Genomic DNA, 17,349 nt, shown 5'->3' on the forward strand with positions numbered 1-17,349 from the left:
ACTGAAAGGGAAGGGATTGTAAAAATAAAGAATGCTAGCCACTAGCCAGTTTTACAAGTCACTGGCCACTGCAGTCACTGACCTACAGTATACCTGAAAAGAATTCACAGTGACGACAAGGATGAGACACTCTGTGCTCTGGGAAAACTGGCAGAAGAGGCTTTCAGGAGAAATTTTTTATGAACCTAGATTCTAACATGTTCCCATACTGAGAAAAAGCACAAAAACCATTGACTAAGATGTCTGTTCCTCATGGCTCGAGGCAACCTTCCACTGAGATGTGAGCGTGATTGTGCTGTATCCCCTTAACCAAAATCGCATCTGACCTACCCGCCTTACCTCTCAGAACACTTCTCAGCTCTCTGAGACTATCACCTGGGCTAGAATCCTCAGTTTGGCTCAAGTCAAATCTTTCACTTCTTTCTTAGATTGACTAGTAATTTTTTATTGACAGAGTATACTCCAATAAATTTTTATTTAGGTCGTCTTCTCAGAGATTGTGTGTTCCCGCTTTAACTTGTTCCTAGGTATGTCCTCCAAAGGCTCCTTCTGCCGACTACTCCCTTCCCTGAAGGAGCAGGGCCAGGGCAGGGGGCAGGTGTCCTCTGATAAGTGAGCAACTGGAGTCCTGAGCGCTTGTCCTGCAAGTGACTGCAGGCCCGCCCTGCCCTTGTCCCTTACGGCTCCAGTGGTCAGACAGTAAGCAGCTCGTACCCGCCTGGAGCAGACCGAGCAACGCTGCCACACACGCGCGCACACACACACACACATGCACACGCATCCCACAGCTGCACGGAGCAGGGTGGGCATGTTGTGGAGTCCCACACTGCCTCCCCACCTGCTCATAGGCAGGAGTAGAGGGAATAACTGGCAGCCAGGAAAGCAATAGGAGCAGGAACTGGGGCACAGACCCCCACCCCTCTCCCAGACTCAAACTTGCACTCCCTCCAGCCACTCTCCATGTTCTTAATCCACAGTCACCCCAGCCTTTACACCCTCTCCCCACCCATCCCCTCCCGCTCATCCCTGTGTCTGGGGCTCTGCTTACTAAGCATTCTGGGGTCCGTTTCAGGACAGCTGGAGGATTCTTCACTTCCTTGCTTCATGGACTCCCCCATTCCAATCAACATGGCCCTAGGGCCCTCAGGATGGAGCCCCTGACCGATGGATTGTAGGTCTACATTTAAAGCCCCTTGGACCTCGGGTTGCTGACTGACCTCTCGTTCTTATGTCCTCTGCTACACCAGACGATTCACCAGTCTCTGAGTAGTCCTGTCTTTTCATAGCCCTCAGACATTTTCCCAAGCTCAAAATGCCTTTATTCTTCCTTCTCCATTCACCAAACTCCTACTCACTTTTCAAAGCCCAGCACCACTGTCCCTTCCCCTAGAGCAAAGCCTTGGCCTGTCCATCCCCAGGCAAAGTCAGTAGTTCCCATCCACAGCCCCCCATCCTACCCTTTCCCTTCCTTCCCAGGGCTTCTGGCACAGATTGTTACCTCCCTGGTCAGAGCCCGGCCCAGACCTGCTTCCATCCTGTCCAGATCCCAGGATGGGCATGGAGATGTGCGAGACCCAGGAAGCCAGCACCTACGCTCTCACACACACATATGCCCTAAGCCTCCCTGCCTCCCACCACCTTCCTCCTCACTCTCCTGGTTTCTGTGGACACACTGCCTAAACCTTCAAGGGGACATAAGGCCTAAAAGCAACTGCCTCGCCTTTTTTTTTTTTTTTCTTTTTTCTTTTTAAGGCTTTACCTGCAACACATGGAAGTTGCCAGGCTAGGGGTCAAATCATACCTGTAGTTGTTGGCCTACGCCACGGCCACAGCAATGCAGGATCTGAGACACATCTGCAACCTATACCATAGCTCATGGCAACGCCAGAACCCTGACCCACTAAGTGAGGCCAGGGATTGAACCTGCATCCTCATGGATAATAGTCCAATTTGTTTCTGAACTCCCACAACTGCCTCACCCCTGCATCCTCAACCTCAACTCATTCATACAACGAATTATTTATTAAGAATCTACCATGTTGTAGGCATTGTCCTGCAGACTGGGACCCATCTGGAACAAACACATTTTTTTTTTTTTTCCACTGTACAGCAAGGGGGTCAGGTTATCCTTACATGTATACATTACAATTACATTTTTCCCCCACCCTTTCTTCTGTTGCAACATGAGTATCTAGACAAAGTTCTCAATGCTATTCAGCAGGATCTCCTTGTAAATCTATTCTAAGTTGTGTCTGATAAGCCCAAGCTCCCAATCCCTCCCACTCCCTCCCCCTCCCATCAGGCAGCCACAAGTCTCTTCTCCAAGTCCATGATTTTCTTTTCTGAGGAGATGTTCCTTTGTGCTGGATATTAGATTCCAGTTATAAGTGATATCATATGGTATTTGTCTTTGTCTTTCAAAAAAAAAAAAAGAAAGGAAGAATGGAACAAACATATTTTAAAAGTGCCTATTATAAGCAGGGCCATAAAGGAAATAAACAGGATATTAGCGTAGAGAAGAAGTGATCCCTCCATATAAGGAGTGAGGGAGCATCTGTGTGGGTATCTGGGAAAACTGCCTTTCAGGCAGAGGGAGCAGGAATACAAAGGCCTTGGATGGCGCGGTGGGGAGGAGGCGTGTCTTGTGTGTTCTAAGAACAGCGAAGTGTTTGGAGTGGTGTAAGTGAGCTGCTAGTAGAAGTAGATGAGGTCAGAGAGATGTGGGGGTGGGAAGACTGACCATGCTGACTGCGTAAGTCTCAGGAAGAACTCTGGCTTTTATGCTGAGATGAGAAGCCGAAGGAGTGGCATGACCTGGACTTTTATGTTTTAACCGGGATCACTGGGTCTGCTGTGTGGAAAACTGCCTGCAAGGGGCAAAGGTTCTGGGACACCAGTTTGTAGGCATGACTGCCTTCATCCCTAACTGATCCCTAACTAGCCTACTTCCCTCTGCCTCTGTAGCTCATAGCTCCCCATATTCTTCTGCCTGGACGTTGTAACAGCCTCCTGCCTGGCCTTCCTGTGGCTTGACTGGCTCCTCAATCCTTTCTCCACACAACAGCAAAGAGAGATTTTTGTAAATGAGAGTTTGATTCCGTCACTCTGGTCTGTTACAGCTTCCATGCCTCCCCATTGCTCTTAGAACAAAGTCCAAATGCCTGAACGCGGCCACAAGGTCCCATGAGGTGCAGCTCTGCTGAATTTGCTGACCGCCCTGACTCCAGGCCCCATAACAGCAGTTGTGTTAATCTGTAAATTCAGCTTCCTCAAGATCTTTTCTAGACCCTTGCAGCCTTCCTTGACCCTCCAAGGAGCTAGAAATGAAAACTGAGTCCTTCTCTCTGGTTCTCTGTGTGACAAGCTTTATCCCCTTCCCTCCCCTCTTGAGAACCAAGAAAAGGGTGAGAGCAGAAGAAACCCATGCCAGCCCTCCCTTCCTGGCCAAGGATTCAGCTCTCCCCTCATCACAGTAGCTTGACCTTGGGGTCACAGCCCATAAACAGCCTGGTTAGAGGTGATGCCCAGAAGCATGGGCTATGGGCCCAAAGAGTCTCTCTGACCCCTTGGGGAGCACCCTTCCCCCTCATCTGCCTCTGGGTCTCCCTGCCCTGCTTAACTGCTGCACTCCAGCTCCATCCTGGAGCTCATTATTATGCAGGGCTATAGCTTCTTGACTGTGGGATCCAGGATAACTTCTGACTTGCTTTGCACAACTCTGGGTAATTTCTTGGTTTATCATTTTCTTACACAGTATTCAACATTTTCCCACAAAAATAGTCCTTAGCATCTCTGAAAGGAGGTAGAAGTCTAAAAGAATTGAGGGTTGTAAAGGGGTCTCTCTAGTAAGCAAGAACTGTCCTTCTGTGCCCCCTCTACCACAAGTAGGAAAGTGTATTTAGGTTCCCACAGAAACCAAATTTCATCTTGGCTCCTGTCTGCCGTGGACCATTTGTGGCTGAAGGCAAAGATGAGAAATCCCAGGAAAGGCTGCCAGAGGCCTCACCTCTTCCTGTAGGGTCTGGGAATGGCCTCAGACATGCGGGCTCAGAGACCTGACTAAGCAGCAATGCGCAGGTCTGTCTCCCCAGTCTGAACGACTGAGCCAAGCTCAGAAGCTGAAGCACCACACCACACACCAGTTTCTTTACCAAAATAGGCAGCAGTGGAAGGACACTCAACTGCTCTCCAGCATGTTCTTGGCCTAAAGGCATATTTCATGGGAAGCCAGAGCACAGTGATAGACTCAAGAGGAAATCTCAGAGGAAGCAAGTTGGATAAGAACTATAAGAGGAGCCAATATGTCCCAGGCCTTCATCTTCAAGTCCTTAGTGAACTGATATTACTCTTCTTTCATCCTCATTTAAACCTGAAAAGAAGACAGCTATTAGCTTCATGTTATGGATGAGCTTAGAAAGGTTGAGAAACTTGCCAAGGTCACATGCTGGTTAGATTATCTCCACAGCAAGGGCACTCAGGGCAACTGCAAGAACTCATCTTTCCTGAAGAGCACTGCCTGTCCTACCAATGGTCTGATGACTCTAGCCAGGCCGCTTCTGAAGGGTGCTGACCTACCTTGGCCTGTCAAGTTCCCCAGAAACAGTGCAGGCTCAGACTCATTAACTCCTCACACAGGGCTGGGCCTCCATGGAGCATGGAATGATGGAAGAGGGGCTGAGTCAAGGTGACCCCCAAAGGTTTGGGTCTGGGTGTAGACAAGGCTGGTGCCCAGAGCTTCTGTTTGTAAGCTCTAGCCTACATGAACCCACCCCCCACACCTGCCTGACTTGTGCCTGAGGTTAGGTCCTGATCCCTGCTAAATGGGCTGCTTCCTACATCATGCTATTCCTTCTCAGCCTGTGTGCCCATCCACTCTCCTGCTTGCCCCTGAGGCGCCAGCCTTCTCAAGGTTCTAGTCCAGCTTCTCCTTTCCTTCCCAAATGCTCTCAAGAGTGCTTTTGATTGTTTGGGCTACCTAACAGCTAGATCCCTTCTAAACTTCCCCTGCCCTCCTTTTGTGGTCTGGGAGGACAGAGATCAGAGGCCAGACAAGGAACTGCTCTTCCTCTATAGACTCAATCTTAAGCAGACTGTCCTACCATGACTCCACTTAGATTTGTCTACTTCCCAGCACCCAGGCCACCTCTACAGCACATTTCTGCTTATCCTTGCCAGATGTCCAGCTTTCCCATCAAATCTTGGAGCCTACTTACAACCCTGGAGCCCTCACTGGCTCTGCTCTCTGATGTCCTTGTCTGTGCCCAAGGCCTCAGAAACTCTGTAGTCATGACCACTTCCAAATATATACCTCTAGCCCAGATCTCTGACCAACTGGACATCTCTATCTAGATGTCCCAAAGACACCTAAGCTCAGAACATCCCAAATGTATTTCATCATCTTCTCTCCAACCCACTCTTATTCCTATGCTTCTTTATCAGACACAGACACCACCATCCATGCTTTCATCCAGTTCCCCAAATTTGGCATCTTCCTTGTCTTCTTCCCCTCCCTAACCTCCACATCTAGTCAGTCATCAAGACCTGTCCTTGTCGGGAGTTCCTGTCATGGTTCAGCAGGCTAAGAACCCAACATAGTGTCCGTGCGGATGTGGGTTCAATCCCTGGGCTCGTTCAGTGGGTTAAGGATCCAACATTAATTTAAAGATCCAACAGTAATTTAAAAACAAGCTGGAGGGTAGTTTGCCAACGTGGCTTGGATCTGGCATAGGCCAGCAGTTGCAGCTCTGATTCGACTCCTAGCCCTGGAACTTCCATATGCTATGGTGTGGCCCTAAAAAGGAAAAACAAAAACAAAAACAAAAACCTGTCTTTTCTACCTTCTTTAAAGCTCTAGAATCTGTTTCTTGGCTGCCACCACAATCACCCTCTTGGACACCTACAACAGTCTCCTCCCTGTTGTCTCCGCTTCCATGCTAGCTCACTCCCTTGCATTCTCAATTTGGCCACCAGAGGGCTTTTTCTAAAACACAAATCTCATCAGGTTTTCCTGAAAACTAGTGCCTCAGAATTCTATCTAAAGCCATTTAAAGGAACAGAAAACACATTCTTTCCAAGTATACCAGGAACAGTCTCCGGAATAGATCACATGCTTAGCCACAAAGCATACCTTGATAAATCTGAGAAAACCAAATTAAGCATCTTTTCTGACCACAATGAAATCAACTACAAGAAAAAAAGAAAAAAAAAAAAACTGCAAAAACTACAAACACATGGAGTCCTAAATAATATGCTACTAAAAAACCAATGGGTAGCTAAATAACTCAGAGAGGAAATCAGAAACACCTAGAGACAAGTGAAAATGAAAACACGACGATCCAAAACTTATGATCCAAAAGCAGTTGTAAGTGGTAGTTTATAGTGGTACAATCTTATCTCAGGAAATAAGAAAAACCTCAAATAAACAACCTAATCTTACACCTAAAACAACTCGAAAAAAACAAATAAAACCCAAAGTTAGTAGAAGGAAAGAAATCATAAAGATCAGAGCAAAAATAAATGAAATAGAGACTAAAAAAAAAAAACAAAAGAAAGGACCAATGAAATGAAAAGCTGGTTCTTTGAAAAGATGAATAAAACTGATAAACCTTTAGCCACACTCATCAAGAAAAAGAGGGGAAGAAGACCCAAATCAATAAAGTCAGAAATGAAAAAGGGGAAGTTACAACAGACACCACAAATATATAAAGGATCGTAAGAGACTACTACAAGCAACTATATGCTAATAAAATGGACAGTCTAGAAGAAACAGACAAATTCTTAGAAAGGGAAATCTTCCCAAGACTAAGCCAGGAAGAAGTAGAAAATATGAATAGACCAATTACAAGTACTAAAATTGAAACAGTAATTTAAAAACTTCCAACGAAGTCCAGGATGAGATGGCATCACAGATGAATTCTATCAAACATTTAGAGAAGTGTTAACATCTATCCTTCTGAAACTCTTGCAAAAAAACTGCAGATGAAGGAACATTCCCAAACACATTCTGTGAGGTCACCATTACTCCGATACCAAAACCAGAGAAAGACACCACCAAAAAAAACATAGTGCAAAAAATCCTCAACAAAATACTAGCAATCGAATGTAACAATACATTAAAGAATCAGGGGAGTTCCCGTCGTGGCGCAGTGGTTAACAAATCCGACTAGGAACCATGAGGTTGTGGGGTTTGGTCCCTGCCCTTGCTCAGTGGGTTAAAGATCCGGCGTTGCCGTGAGCTGTGGTGTGGGTTGCAGACACGGCTCGGATCCTGCGTTGCTATGGCTCTGGCGTAGGCCAGTGGCTGCAGCTCCGATTTGACCCCTAGCCTGGGAACCTCCATATGCCGCAGGAGCGGCCCCCAAATAGAAAAAAAAGACCAAAAAAAAAAAAAAGAATCATATACTATGATCAAGTGGGATTTATCCCAGATGCAAGACCTTTTCGATATCCACCATCAATGTGATACCAGCTGAAGAGGAGAAACTGAATTAACAAAATAAGAATAGAAACTATATTATAATCTCAGTAGATTTGAAAAAGCCTTTGATAAAATTCAACACGGCTTTATAGTGAAAACTCGCCAGAAAGGAGCCTTGGAGGAAACCCACATCAACAAAATAAAGACTATATGACAAATCCAGAGTTAACCTCATTCTCAACGGTGATGAAAAAATGAAAGAACTAGGAGCAGTAACAAGACAATAATGCCCACTTTGGACAGTTTTTATTCAACATAATATTGGAAGTTTAGCCACAGCAATCAGAGAAGAAAAGGAAAGAAAAGGAATCCCAAATTGGAAAAGAAGTAAAACAGTCACTGTTTGCAGAAGACATGATGCTATACATACAAAATCCTAAAGACACTACCAGAAAACTATTAGAGCTCATCAATGCATTAGAAAAGTTGCTAGATACAAAGTTTTTTTTTTTTTTTATAGGGCTGAACCTGTGGCATATGGAATTTCCCAGGCTAGGGGTCAAATCAGAGCTGTAGCTGCCAACCTATACCATAGCCGTAGCAATGGGGATCTGAGCCATGTCTACAACCTACACACACCTCATGGCAATGCTGTATCCTTAACCCACTGAGTGAGGCCAGGGATCGAACCTGCATCGTCACGGATACTAGTGAGGTTTGTAACCCGCTGAGTCACAAAGGGAACTCCCCGGATACCAAATTAATACGCAGAAATCTGTTGCATTCCTATACACCAGCCACAAAATGGAAGAAAGAGAAAGTAAGGAAATAATCCCATTTACTATCACATTGAAAAGAATAAGACACCTAGGAATAAAACTACCTAAGCAGCCAAAAGACCTGTACTCCAAAAACTATAAGTCACTGATGAAAGAAATTGAAGACGACACAAATATGTGGAAAGATATACCATGTTCTTGGATTGGAAGAATCAATATTGTTAAAGTGACCATACTACCCAAGGCAATCTATAGATTCAATTCAATCCCCTATCAAATTACCAATGGCATTTTTCATAAGAACTAGAACTAGCCTGACTTCAGACAATACTACAAAGCTACAGTCATCAAAACAGTATGATACTGGCACAAAAACAGAAATACAGATCAATGGAACAGGATAGAAAGTCCGGAAATAAACCCACACACTTATGGTCAATTAATCTATGACAAGGGAGGCAAGATATACAATGGAGAAAAGACAGTCTCTTCAGTAAGTGGTCAGCTACATGTAAAAGAATGAAATTGGAACATTCTCTAACACTATATACACAAATAAACTCAAAATGGAGTAAAGACTTAAATGTAAACCAGATACTATAAAACTCTGAGAGGAGGAGTTTCTGTTGTGGCTCAGTTGTAATGAACCTGACTAGTATTCATGAGGACACAGGTTGGATCCCTGGCCTCTCTCACTGAGCTAAGGATCTTGTGTTGCTGTGGCTGTGGCATAGGTTGATGGCTGCAACACTGATTCAGCCCCTAGCCTGGGAACTTCTATATGCCACAGGTGTGGCAGTATAAAGACAAAAAGACAAACCAAACCAAAAAAACCCCCCAAAAAAACAAAACAAAACAAAACAAAAGGAAAACATAGGCAGAAAATTCCTTTACATAAATCATAGCAATTTTTTTTTTTTTTGGTCCTTTTAGGGTCACACCCATGGCATGTAGAAGTTCCTAGACTAGGGATTGAATCACAGCTGCAACCACCAGCCTACACCACAGCCACAGCAGCTTGTGGCAATGCCGGATCCTTAACCCAATGAGCAAGGCCAGTGATTGAACTCACATCTTCATGGATACTAGTCAGGTTTTCAACCCACTGAGCCAGGCCAGCGATTGAACTCACATCTTCATGGATACTAGTCAGGTTCTTAACCCACCGAGCCACAATAGGAACTCTCAGAGCAGTATTTTTTTTTTTTGGATGTATATCCTAGGGTAATGGAAATAAAAACAAAAATAGGAGTTTCCGTTGTGGTTCAGTGGCAATGAACCTGACTAGTAGTGTCCATGAGGATGTGGGTTTGATCCCTGGCCCTGCATTGCCATGAGCAAACGTGGCTCAGATCTGGCATTGCTATAGCTGTGGCGTAAGCCAGCAGCTGCAGCTTCGACAGGACCCCTAGTCTGGGAACCTCCATATGCCACAGGTGTGGCCCTAAAAACAAAAACGAAACACACAAAAATAAACAAATGGGACCTAATTAAACTTAAAAGCTTTTGTACAGCAAAGGAAACCATCAACAAAATGAAAAGACAACCTACAGACTGGGAGAAAATATTTGCAACAATGCGACCTACGAGGGATTAATTTCTAAAATATACAAACAGCTCATGTAGCTTAACATCAAAAAACAAACAACCCAATCAAAAAATGGGCAGAACACCTAAATAGACATTCCTCCAAAGAAGACTTACAGACGGCCAAAAAGCACATGAAAAGATGCTGAACACTGCTAATTATTAAAGAAATGCAGGGTGCAGGTTCGATCCCTGGCCTTGCTCAGTGGGTTAAGGATCTGGTGCTGCCGTGAGCTGTGGTGTGGGTTGCAGACGCAGCTCGGATCCCACATTGCTGTGGCTCTGGCGAAGGTCAGTGGCTATAGCTCCGATTCAACCCCTAGCCTGGGAACCTCCATATGCCATGGGGAGTGGCCCAAGAAATGGCAAAAAGACAATAAATAAATAAAAAGACTACAAATTATAAATGCTGGAGAGAGTATGGATAGAAGGGTAGCCTACTACACTGTTGGTAGGAATGTGAACTGGTACAGCCACTATGGAGAACGGTACGGAGTTTCCCTAAAAAACTAAAATTAGAGCTACCATATGATCCAACAACCCCACTTCTGGGCATGTATCTGGAAAAGACAAGAACTCTACTTTGAAAAGATACATGCACCCCAATTTTCACTGCAGCATTATTTACAATAGCCAAGACATGGAAGCAACATAAATATTCATTGACAGACGAATGGATAAAGAAGATATACATACTATGGAATACTGCTTGGCCATAAAAAATGAAATAATGCATTTGGAGCAACACAGATGGACTTAGAGATTGTCATATTAAGTGAAGTAAGTCAGAGAAAGAAAAATATCATACGTTATCACTTATATATGGAATCTTTTAAAAAAAGATCTAAATGAACTTACACAAACAGAAATAGACTCAAAGACAGAAAACAAACTTATGGTTGTCAAAGGGGATTGGGGGGATAAATTAGGAGTTTGGGGTTAACATATACACACTACCATATATAAAATAGATAACCAATCAGGACCTGCTGTATGGCACAGGGAATTCATTCAATATTCTATAATAAATTATATGGGAAAAGAATCTGAAAAAGAACAGATATACGTATGTATAACTGAATCACTTCACTGTACACCTGCAACTAAAACAACTTTGTAAATGAACTATACTTCAGTTTTTTCAAATGGTTTAGTAAAAAACCTAAAGCCATTTAACAATTAAGAATCTTTCGAAATCAAGCATGGTCTAGCCTCTTCCAACCTTTCCAAACTCATCCTTCTGCCTTCCCACAGCACAGGTTTGGTGATCACATGGGCCAATATCCCAGGCTAGATCAGAATGCCTGGGTGCCAGGGGGTGGCCCATGGAGCCACCTGCCCCACATTGTTGACTCCAAGCTCTTTTGGTCAGAAGGTTGCAGAGGCAGGGTTTGAACCTGTAAATGAGATTGCAAGGATCTTGTCTTGCTCAGGCTTGGGGGCAGCACAAATGCATCCTCCCCAGTCATATATGAGGAGCATGACTACATATGACACTTCAAGGTCACAGCTTAGATCTTCCAGGCCCACTGTTTACTCCAGCCACTGATAGGGCAACCAGCTTCTCTGAGGTATCTCACCTCAGCTGCACTGCTTACTTCTTACTTTCTGCTCCTGGACTTCTCAGATGCTAAGGCATAAAACACGTTTGGAAACCTGCTCAACACTCACACATGTGCAACGTGGAAGTGTGGGGAGTTAACACCCAACAGGGTGCCAGAACCAATGAGGAGTGGGAACCTAAGGATACACATTGCCTACTTCTGAATCTTAGACAGATGTTTCTGAGACATCTTCTCCCAGGTCCCCACAGCTGAAAATAGCCCTACACTATACCTTTGTACTTGCTTTTCTTCTTCTCTGTTTCACTCTCCAAGGTCCCTAACATCTGTTCCCTTAGAATCATTCCCAAATAGAAGGCAGACTAGAAGGCAGACTTGCATGGAAGGGATTCTACACACCTTTCAAACAGAGATAAGAACCCCATTACTGTTAGTAAGTAGAATGGTAATTTATTTTAATTTTTTTTCTTTTTTTTTTCTTTTTAGGGAGGCAGGTGTGGCATATAAAAGTTCCCAGGCTAGGGGTCAAATCGGAGCTGAAGGTGCTGGCCTACACCACAACCACAGCAACACGGAATCCAAGCTGCGTCTGACCTACACCACAGTTCACGGCAATGCTGGATCCTTAACCCACTGAGCGAGGCCAGGGATCGAACCCACATCCTCATGGATTCTAGTCAGGCTTTTTTCTGCTGATCCACAGTGGGAAGTCCAACAGAATGGTAATAATCGCAGCAGGCAGCAGCATCATTTACCAGAACTCTGAGCTTTGGTAGATTAAAATGAGATGCAAGTGGAAAGTGAAGCTTTGGCTTGTGTCACTGTTTTTCAGTCAGGTCTATTTAACACCACTCCCCCCGCCCACGCCGCCACCCCCACCCCCCACCCCCTGGTGCACATTTAGCAATGTCCAGACACATTATTTGTTACCACTAGGGGAGCATAATATGGCATCTAATAGGTAGAGGCCAGAGAAGCTGGTAAATATCCTAAAATATATAGGACTCCCTCTCACAAGAATTACCTGGGTCAAACTTCAGCAGTGCCAAGGTTGAGAAACCCTGCTAATGGCATTTAGAACACATGAGAACAATGGTGACTGTGGACTTTACTGGTTTTGCTAAGTGCTTTAGAAGCCTTGGAAAATGAAAATGGTAGGCCCAGGTGAACCAACTATAAACTCAAGGCCCACTGAAAGCCAGGAGGCCTCCATAGAATCTTATGAAGAGTCTCACATCTCCAGCAGCCACAGTGGAGATTGTGCTGGAAATCAAGCCCAGGATTTATTTAACTGATTTGACTTACTGTGAGCGTAGGAGAGTCACAACAAAAGGCTGCGTGCACAGCTATATTAGGTTTCCTATGACAAAGTCAGAGCCCTGATATGAAATGCACAAAACCCTGGAACGTGGGATAGGGACATTTGGGTAAGTTAATGTGAGCATTCTGAATTCTTGGATTCCCCTAAACCTTCAAGGCCAGAAGGAGCAGTTCTCTTCCCTTTGCTATAGGGGAGTAGCCCCTCCTTGCCTGGAATGCCTGCCAAGACTCCTCCTAAGACAAGTGGCTCCAGAGATGACAACTATCCTTCTCAAGATCCTTTCCTACCTCCCTATTGTCTCCACACCAGAGTTAGGTTTCAGCACAGCCTAAGTGGGGAAATACAGTCCTTGATCCACAAGCAAATAGCATACATATTGAAAAAAACGACAGGACCTATATCCTGGTAGGAACAGGTAGGAGTTTACTAAATGTCACGAGACATGTTTCTACAATATTTTCTTAGCCTCTTGCTGAAAATTCCATCTTGTCCTGCTTTACTTGACCCCATCTTCCTGCTTGAAAAACAGTCACAGGGCTGGTGAATGACTTAAGCTTAAGAACAAAGACCTAAAGGCCTAAGTTATTCATAGGGTCAGCTGAATGAGGACATAATGCGTTGGTCTAGGCATGCCAGACCTGTGCAGATAGGCACACCGTTTTTGCACAGCATGATCTGTCCTCTAAAGAATAAGAGAAAGAGAAGCATCATGGACCCAAGGGGTTTATGAGGGATCGTTAGCAGGATATGCATTAGCAAGGAGAACGAGATGCAAATCTAGACATGGCACACAGGGTTGCTGCAGATAGGCATGCCCTCTGCAGAAGCACAATGGTGATTCTCTAGATGCTATGCATAGATAGCTGACGCCAGACGTTCTCAAATGCTAATGATTGTTAAATGCCTAAAGGTCAGAATAAAAACTTAATCAACAACCGGCTATGTGACTTTTAAAATAACTTAAAAAAAAAAACCTATATCCTGCACCTACAACCCCCTCCTCACTTGACATAATCCTCAAGAGCACAATAAAAGCAGTGTGGTTTCTTGAGGCAGCGCTCTTGGTCCCTGAGACCTTGAGTCACCCGGTTCCCACCTTTACTTAAGATAAATGTCTCTGCGTCTTATTTTATGTTAACTTTTTTCCTTAAGTTTCACAGCACCCGTTCTTCAGCCCCAACCTGCTGAGCTGGTCTCGGCAACTAAAGTAAACCTGGAAGCACTCTCTCATTATTCTGGGTTTAACATCCAAAGATACAGAAAACCATTTTTAGGAGTTCCCGTCGTGGCTCAGCGGAAATGAATCTGACTAGTACCTGTGAGGACGCAGGTTTGATCCCTGGCCTTGCTCAGTGGGTTAAGGATCTGGTGTTGCATGCACTGTGGTATAGGTCTCAGATGTGGCTTGGATCCCTTGTTGCTGTGGCTGTGGCATAGCTGGCAGCTGTAGCTCTAGCCTGGGAACCTAGCCTGGGAACCTCCATATGCTGTGGGTGCAGCCCTAAAAAAAAAAAAAAAAAAAATCTTCATATGCTTCTGATACGGCTCTTTGAAACCTGGATACAATTATGGCCTTTGGAAATGAGGCAGAAATGCCAGAACTTTCTTGACAGTATCAAAGGGGTCTGAAGGCTCAGGGGAGTGAGAATGTTATACTGTATTATCAGGCAAGACCAGAGAACCTATCACCAGATTACACTCCCAAACCAAGTTCAGCAGACACTCCCTTCACTAACGCAAAACACAATGCACAGGTGTCAGTGGGGATGGTAGGATTCTAGAAGAGCAGAGGCTGGATGGTGACACTTAACCAACAGAGGCAGGGTGAATGTAACTACAGGCCAAAGGGGCGACCAGAGTGCTTCAACCCATGCGATCTGTGGTGATGGCTAATAGACCATGATTTTACCAGGAGTTAAATAACAGGCAGATGACTGAGTATTAATTAACCTCTATAACAACCACACCCTCACAATCAAGAGCTAGTGATCAGAAGGCGGATGACAACTGCCACAATGAAATATAGCATTTCTTCATAAATTTCTCAGATCCAGCCCAGATCATAAGCTTAGAGCCTACTGATTGAAAAGGAGGCTAAATCTCTTTAAAAAAGAACCCTCCCCAAAATGCCAAAGGTATATATGATAATTATTTCCCCAATCTTTCCCCACCAATAATCTGTGGCTATTTCAGACTGCTCAGGCTGCTATAACAAAATACCATAGACTGGGAGGCTTAAATGATAGAAATTTATTTCTCACAATTTTAGAGGCTGGAAAGTCCAGGATCTAGTGCTGGCTGATTCAGTTCTTGATGAGAGTCTTCTTCCTGGCGTGTAGACAGTTCTCTGGTGTCCCTTCTTATAGGGGCACTAATCCCAGCGTGAAAACCCCACCCTCATGATCTTATCTAAACCTAATTATTTCCCAAAGGCCCCATCTCCAACCATACCTCCATATTAGGGGTTAGGGCATTAACATATGAATGGGGGGCACACAATTCAGTCCATAGCCATGGTCATTTACCTGAACAACTCTGGCCTGAGACAGGGAAAGACCCAAATCCTTGAAGGCCTGTTGGATACAGAGTAAAAGCTGGCAATGATACCAAGGGATGGGTAACACCATTACGGTCCCCCAGTTATATTGGGAGTTCATGAAAGCCAGCTGGTAAATGGAGTTCCCCTTCAAGCAAGTCTGATGGGTCTAAAGATCCACAGTGGATCTTGGGTAGTTCCCTGGTCCCTAAGTGCATAACCGGGATAGAAACACTTAGCAACTGGCAAGATTCTAACATTTATTCCCTGTCCTGTTAAATAAGAGCAATTATGTTACAAAGAACCAAACAGAAGCCTCTAACACACCCACATTTCTGACCAGTTAATCACATCAGAAGTAAAAACACATCCTGGGAGGAATGGCAGCACTTAATGCGAACATCAAAGATTTTCTTCTGGAGTTCCCGTCGTGGCACAGTGGTTAACGAATCCGACTAGGAACCATGAGGTTGCGGGTTCGGTCCCTGCCCTTGCTCAGTGGGTTAACGATCCGGCGTTGCCGTGAGCTGTGGTGTAGGTTGCAGACGCGGCTTGGATCCCGCGTTGCTGTGGCCCTGGCGTAGGCCGGTGGCTACAGTTCGGATTCAACCCCTAGCCTGGGAACCTCCATATGCCGCAGGAGTGGCCCAAGAAATGGCAAAAAGACAAAAAAAAAAAAGATTTTCTTCTTAATCTCCTTCAGAAAGGAGGATCAAAAGCTGTTTGCTTTTCTGTGGGATGAATAGCAGTACATATTCACAGTCTTGCCCCTGAGTTATATTCATTCTCTTGCTCTCTGTCACAATACAGGATTTAGTGATTTTGATTATCTTAATAGTCCACTATAATATCATGATGGTCCACTGTATTGAGGACATGATGCTAATAAGTCATAACATAGTAAGCAGATGTCCTGGTAAGACACATCTTTGCCAGAAAATGGACAATAAAGAGTATGATTAAGGATCTTCCAGGCTGGTGAAGTTTTGGGTTTTTTAACTTTTTGTTCTAGAATGAGTAAATACATATAAAAGCAGACACACGAGTAAAATGAACCCCTAGGACCACTATTATGACCAATCATATTTCATCTACACCCTTATCCACTTCTCACTACAATTCATTCTGAAGCCAATTGGTGAAGTTATTAGGGATCCAGCACTCAGAAGCAAGCCAGGCCATCCTCTGTAAGGTAAAAGCACACTGTTTTACTCTGGACCCTCTACCACTAACAAAAAGACATGGTGCTTGGTGAGAATACTACTCTAACCCATTTAATGGGTGCCTTGGAAGGCTCCCACTTTTGAGTGAAGCCCAGAGCAAAAGAGAGCTCTACAGTGTGTCCAACTGTAGTACAAGGTTCTCTGCCTTTGGTCCATATGACGCAAGAGAATCAGTGGTGCTAGAGATGTTCATGGTGATAAGAAGCCTGGGTAGAGTCTCTGATAAGACCTAATAAAAGAGTTCCAGTGAGATCTCCAGGGTTCCAGAGCAAGGTCATGCCTTGTGCAGCAGAGAACTATTTGCCTTTTGAAAAGCAGCTATTTGAGGCCAATATCACTGATGAACATAGATGCAAAAATCCTCAAACAAACACTAGCAAAATACTAGCAAACAGAATACAACAATACATTCAAAGGATTATGCACCATGATCAAGTGGGATTTATCCCAGGGGCCCAAGGAATTTTCAATATATGCACCTCAGTCCTTGTTATACACCACATCGCCAAACTGAGGAATAAAAGACATATAATCATCTCAAGAGATGTAGAAAAAGCTTTTGACAAAATCCAACACCCATCTATGATTAAAAAAAAAACACTCTCCAGAAAGTAGGCATAGAGGGAACTTACCTAAACAAAATAAAGGCCATATGTGACAAACCCACAGTTAACATGATTCTCAATGGTGAAAAGCCAAAAGCATTTCCACTAAGATTAGGAGCAAGAGAAGGATGTCCACTGTCACCACTTTTATTCAACATAGCCTTGGAAGTCCTAGCTACAGCAATCAGAGAAGAAAAAGAAATAAAATAAATCCAAATTGGAAGACTGTTTGCAGATGACATGATCTTATACATAGAAAGCCCTAAAGATGCTACAAGAAAATGACTAGAGCTCATCAATGAATTTGGTAAAGTCGCAA

This window comes from Phacochoerus africanus, chromosome 4, assembly GCF_016906955.1.
Source record: "Phacochoerus africanus isolate WHEZ1 chromosome 4, ROS_Pafr_v1, whole genome shotgun sequence".
Lineage (NCBI taxonomy): Eukaryota > Metazoa > Chordata > Mammalia > Artiodactyla > Suidae > Phacochoerus > Phacochoerus africanus.